The following is a 6,902-nucleotide window of genomic DNA, read 5'->3' as shown; positions in this document are numbered from 1 at the left end:
GAGGATATTTCACGTAGGATCTCTTGAGAAACGGCATGCAGGTTGTCCCTGTATGGTGTTGGTAGTCCCATAGACGTCAGGTCTTTTCCACCAATGGAGTGCAGTTTGTCCTCGAGGAGGATGAGGGCCTGGTAGAAGATGACATCAAAAAAGTTGATGTCGAGGTTTGGATTTTTCCATTGAGCTCTGTGAAGGATGTCCTCACTCATGGCCTCTTTGTATTTTTGCCAGAGTCCCATGGGGTTAAATGGGCTGCAAACCTGAAGATGTATGCAGAAGAGCAATTTCAGTTGGGAAGGGGACTAACAGAAGCTTATGTCATTACTTAATCAAGATGCTGATCATCCTCCAGAATTCCACGAATATTGCAAGCTTCCCTGTATGTTTGACAGAGAACTCCTTCCACTGTTTTGAGGTCTTGGAAAGATTTGGGCCCTTTGACAACATGGAGAAGCATTCTGACAAAGTAGCTGTCCTGATTTTTGGAATTAAATGTGTAGACTCTTCGTATGGCATCAGATTCACCGTCAGCAGCACGTTGCGTCCAACGTTTTTTTTTAGCAGTCCATATATAGTAGGAGGGAAGTTAATGGTAGAGCAGGTTTGCAACAAATGGGTCACTGGCACAAACCAAAGAACGCCACCAGAGTAGTATATAGTGGAGCCAGGGCTTGTTGTTGGGCATTTCCTTGGGTGAAGTAGATGCGTTGACCTTTTTAGAGGTGAACTGCCAAATGGACAACTTTGGGGGGACACTCATGGATGGGGAAGCAAATATTTCTCCAAATGGGCTCATTGCTGCTGATGTATCTTCCTTGGACAAAATGTTTAACCTCATTTACACTTTGCCCCTCTATTTTGTAAGGCAAAGACAGGCATGTCAGAGCCTTTGATGATGTATTGCCAAACATATATGATGGCTTTCACAAAATTGCAGAATTCCGCAATAAAGTGGGCCTCGAAGATCTTGCACAGAAGAGGGCAGTAGGGAATGATCCACCGGTTGTCAACCTTCATTTCAGAGTTAGTGGCAGGTGTGAGTGTTGTTTCAAATCCACCATGCTCAATATTTCTGCGACAATATAGATAGCCATCATGGCCTGAGTGTCTTTCAAGAAGTTTTTCGTGGATACTTCTTGGTACACCTGCGGTCTTACATAGATGGCAAATTTGCATTGAACTGCCCACATGGGCCATGGACCATTTGCTTGCAGACCACATCAAAAAGGGCAGGGTCTTGATGGGGGTGAGGTAGCTCAGCACTGATAAATGTGTCAATGTCACTTGCATTAATATTTTTCCTTAGCCATGGAAAAATGTGAGCATGAGGAAGACGACTTTTTTGCCACTCAATGGTGTGCAAGTTACTGGTTGTCTTTCCGAAGACGCCGCCTTCGTTAGTTGCAATAAGCCTAATGAGGTCATCAACTTTGAGTTTAAAGACCCACGCTAAGATGTCATGTCTGTCTGTTGGCTTTTGGTTTGGATAAAGCTCAACCTGGATCTCCTTCCATTTAGGATAGCAAGTGAAGGTGATTAAGAGGAATAGGGCCGGCCATTTTGGCTGATGTATGTCATGGCATCCTGAGTCTGCTCATGCTTGTATCTTGGTGCAGCTATGAAGGATGAAAGCAAAATAACTAATCTGCCCACATTCTGAGTGTTTGCATATCTGTCGGCATTGATAGCATCCCTGAGATGAGCATACTGGTCTACACGCAGGCGTTTTTGATTGAGTTGAATGTAAAGAAGGCGCTCACTCTCAATTTTGGCATACTCATCGACAACATACCGGTGAAAGAGGTTGCCGCACCGTAATATGTGGTTTCCTCCTTCTCTGTCCATGATCACGAAGGAATAAAAGTCTGTAGAGGAGACAGTTTCGTGAGGATGTCTCTTTCCTGTGGATTTGATAATTTGAGAAATCTGGACGTGGTACCCATTGGCCTTGCGACAGTAAAATGTGGTATTGTTGGGCATCATATGCTCTGTTTGTCTCAGGAAATCGTTTGATGGTGTTTTCTTGGTATCGAGGCACAATGTCTCTCTTACCATGTTCCCCACCCACCGTAAGAACAGCAACCTCAACAAAAGTTGGGGCATTGAACCGTGCTCTCTGCTTGGGTGGCAATAAAAGGTGCGGTAGGCCAAATTTTAAATGGTTGATGTTCCCACCAATGTAACAAAATGATAGACGAAATGTAATCGGCTGTAGCTAAGAAAGTGCAACATATTTAGCAGTATAACATAATAATCAGCATCGCAGTACTACATATCAGTAAATAGCGCGACGTGAGCAATCGAAACAATAGAAATGCATTGAAGAAAAAAACTCGAATAAGTCTACATGATAGAGCAACAGTAGGCACATGTAAGTTAAGAAGCAGGCTACAGTCTGTATTATAGACTGCCAGTACGCTGACTCAATTACGTAAGCATTGCTACAGTCCACATAATAAGCTGGCAATACGGTCAGCAGCTTAAAAAGCAGGATACAGTCTACATGGAAGGCTGGCAGTACACTGAGTGAGGTAAAGAAGCAGGCAACAGATTATAGACTGGCATACACTCATCATGCCCAAAAGCAATATTAACAGTGTAGATAATAGACTGCCAGTGCACTGACGTGAATTAATAAGCAGGTAGCAGGCCACATCACAGACTGCCAGAACACTGGCGCAGCTTTATAAAAACATACGTAAATATTTAGCAACTTAATTTTGAAATATTAGTTGTCTACACATAAACATGGGTATTTAAATATTTGCAAACTTATTTTTCTAATAAGTGTTCTATGTACGTGAGTGTAGTGAACGAAGGAAGAAATTACTACTTAACATTGCCGTGGTGAGGCCTAGTCCCGTGCAGAGCCTGCGGCCTCGCCAAGATTGCCCAGCCGGCCCGAGGTGGCACCTTGGCAGGCTGGAGGCTGGGCCGCTCCCCCGGCCGCGCTACAATAATACTATCTAAGCGCTCTGTAATATTAATATCTGCACATTGGGGTGGGGGCTGCCGTGTTCCTCGACGGAGCCTCCCGGGTCTTCCGCCGTCCTACGACTTCCTGCTTCCCAAGGCAAGTCGTGGCATACCCTACAATCGGCCCCTAGGTTCCCCTCATTCATCGGGGGGGGGGGGGGGGGTCCGATTCGCGTCAGGTCGTGCGCAGGTACGGGGGGAGTCGGTGCGCGTTCGACCGGATCAGTGGTCGGAGCTGGCCCATCGGGTAGTAGCTGCAGCCGCAGAGTCATCGGCCGTGCTCGGATTTATTGAGGGGGTAGAGATTCGGATGCTCATGGACACCGGCGCGTCCTCGACCATCATTTCGGAACTTATATACAATATTTTGCCCCCTCGGTGTCGGGTTTTGGAACCTGTAGATGCTCCATGTTTCACCGCCAACGGCGACTCGCTGGGCATTATCGGTCGCATTTCGGCCGAATTGCGTATCACTGATGTTAAACTGACAGGTCATGTTCTGATCTCCACGGCCCTAGATGTACCTTGTTTTCTCGGTACCGATTTCCTAGCCAAGATGCCCCTGAAGATTTGTGTTGATCAGGGATGTTTGCAACTACCATCGGGACGTCGTATGGCATTTTTGCCTTCCCCCACCCGTATGAGTACCGCTAATGCCACGGTGCAGGCCCTTGCGTGCCGAACGGTGCGGATTTCGCCCGACGCGCAAATGTTAGTACCCCTCCGGTTGCGAAAACCGCTTAATTTGGATGCTACGAGGGACGGCATTGTGTTGGGACCCTCGAATAAATCCAGTGGCGGCTCAGACATTGGTATCCCGAGACCAGGAACCTTTCATTCAGGTCCTTAACGCCGGCTTGGACATGACGGTTATTCAGGAGGGTACCGTGCTGGCTCATGCGTTGCCGGCGCAACCTGAGAGGGACATTGTCGGGAGTGTCGGTGCTGGCGTTCGAACACCCTGGCCCCGCGACGCTGATGAGGGTTGGCTTGATAAACTATGTGCGGAGTGTGGCAATTTGTCTGTGGGCCAAATGGGGAAGTTGAGAGCGCTTTTGCACGATTTTTCCGACATTTTCAGTAAGAGTAAATTCAAAATTGACCGCACATCTCTCTTGAGCCACCATATTGATACGGGCGATGCCGCCCCAATCCGCCAGAATCCTTACCGATTGAGCCCAGCCAAGAAGGAACATGTTCGGCTGGCGGTTGATAAGATGTTGGCTGCGGACATCATCTCACCATCCACCAACCCATGGGGAGCTCCGATTGTGCTTGTTAAGAAACACAACGGCAACTTGCGTTTATGTGTTGATTTTCGCAAGCTTAACGAGGTTTCCGTTGCGGATGCATACCCCTTGCCTAGTATGGACGATTCGCTGGACGCCTTAGCGGGGGCGCGGTTTTTTCCACCCTTGACCTTTTATCGGGGTTTTGGCAGCTGCCACTTGACGAGGCTTTGAGACTCAAGCCGCAAGGGTTGTTCGAATTTAACCGGCTCCCTATGGGGCTCCACTCCACGCCAGCCACGTTCCAGTGGTTGATGGAGCTGCTTTTAGCGGGCCTCCAGTGGGACTCGTGCCTGATATACTTAGACGATGTTATCATTTTCAGTCGTACGTTCGATGAGCATTTGGATCTTCTGCGTGCTGTTTTCCTTAAAATGCGTGCAGCCAACTTAAAATTTAAGCCGCAGAAATGTCACCTCCTTCAGAAATCTGTTCGGTATCTTGGCCACATAGTTAGCGAGTCGGGTATTGCGACAGACCCGGAGAAAACTACATGTGTTCGAACGTGGCTAACGCCCACCTCGGCGACTGAAGTGCGCAGTTTCATCGCCTTCGTGTCATATTATCGCCGTTTTGTCGCCGGGTTGGGCGTCCATTGCGAAACCTCTCCACGCTTTGATGGCTAAGGGGCAAAAATTTCATTGGCAAGAGGAGGCCGCATTTAGGGCCATTCGCGAGGGGCTGGTGAATGCCCCTCCCCTGCGTTATCCCGATTTTTCGTTTCCATTTGTCTTGGATACGGATGATAGTAATACCGGCATTGGAGCAGTGTTGTCGCAGGTTGTAAATGGGGTAGAGCACGTGGTCGCATACGACAGTAGGGTGCTGTCTCCGACCGAGCAGCGGTACTGCGTTACACACGTCGACTGACACACACACATATCGACTCACGCACATACGGACTCTCACACACACACATTGACTCACACACACACACATCGACTCACACAGACAGACTCACACACACATCGATGCAGACACGCACATCAAATCGCACGCACTCACACACATCGATGCAGACACACACATCAAATCGCACGCAAACATGGACTGAGATACACACACAAATATTTAAAAAGTTACTAACTTATTTTCAATATATTAGTTGTCTACGCACACATACACCACGCACACACATTGACTAACACACACACATCGACTGGCACACACATATCGACTCACACACACACATCGACTGACACACAGACATATCAACTCATGTACACAAACCTTGAGTCGCACACACATCGACTGATACACAAACACACGGATGTAGGCACACACATGGTGGCAGACACGCACATGGACTCACACGCACACAAGGACTCAGACACAATGCAAAGTATATTAATATTGACCAAGTACATTTAGAAATGTTCATTGTCAGCACACAAACAGGAATATGTTAATATATTTTTTAGAAATATTGGTTGTCAGCACACAAACAAAAATATTTTTAAAATTTCAAGGTGATTATTAAAATAACAGGTTTCTACGTACGCGAGTTTAGCGAAAGAAGCAAGGAATACAAATATTAGTTGTCTGCACACAAATATTAATGTAATATTACCAAGGTGATAATAAAAAAATAGGTTACTATCAACATGGTGACACAATGATAAATATATTAATAATGAGCAAGTTAATGAAAAAATATTTGTGAGCACACAAAAATATTTGAATATTTTGGTAATGCTCCATCACGTTTTAAATCTATTACACAGTGAATATTGAACTGAAGCTTGACTTTAAAACATTTTATCGCAAATCAAATTGCAATATCTGCAGAAAAATCGCAATTAGATATTTTCCCCAAATCGTTCAGCCCTAATCCTGACCATGACGATGCCTGCTGTATAGTTGGCGTTTGCGGTGTCTTTCCCCGTGGTCGCGTGGATTTTTCTCCAGGTGCTCCAGATTTTTGTGATAACCAGGTCGTTTCTGAAAAACAAATATATACACACATCTCAGTGGGACCTTACCTGGTAAAATAAAAATAAAGCAAAACATTGTTTAAGTAGTTTAAATAGTTTATCTGCGATTAAAAACTAAAATCTCCCCATACCATGACTGCTTCGCACATAGGACCTGGGGACTCACTGTATTTACATTTCGATTTAAAGCTTTCGTGACTACAGGAATTCATATTCTTGGTTATTTCGGTAAAGTCACGTAGAAAGGAAACAATAAAATAATTAAAATAAAACATAATCGAATAAAATAGTGAGAATTTTATTTTATCTTTAAAATAGTAAAAATAGAACATAATTAAATAAAAGTGATAATTTTATTTTTGTAATTTTATTATTTCCCTTCTACGTGACTTTACCGAAAGAACCGAGAATAATGTATTTACATTTTACGTTTAACTTTCCCATACTTAGCACTCCCGTTACGTGCTTTGTATTGTTTGTCGTCTTGACGTTCTGACCACGTGCGTGCGGCGGGGTGGGAAAGCGCTTTTATAGCTCATCGGATTCCCTCCACTTAAAACAAATCAACAATAATTTCGATTTAAAGCTTTCGCGACTGCAAGATTTCATCTTCTTTGGTTCTTTCGGTAAAGTCACCACGTAGAATGAGAATAAAATAACAAAATAAAACAATAAAATTCCTGTTAAAATTCTTATGATTTTA

This window comes from Petromyzon marinus, chromosome 1, assembly GCF_048934315.1.
Source record: "Petromyzon marinus isolate PM22_M1 ecotype Great Lakes invasive population chromosome 1, UKy_Petmar_22M1.pri1.0, whole genome shotgun sequence".
NCBI classification, from domain to species: domain Eukaryota; kingdom Metazoa; phylum Chordata; class Hyperoartia; order Petromyzontiformes; family Petromyzontidae; genus Petromyzon; species Petromyzon marinus.
This window is presented reverse-complemented; position numbering follows the sequence as displayed.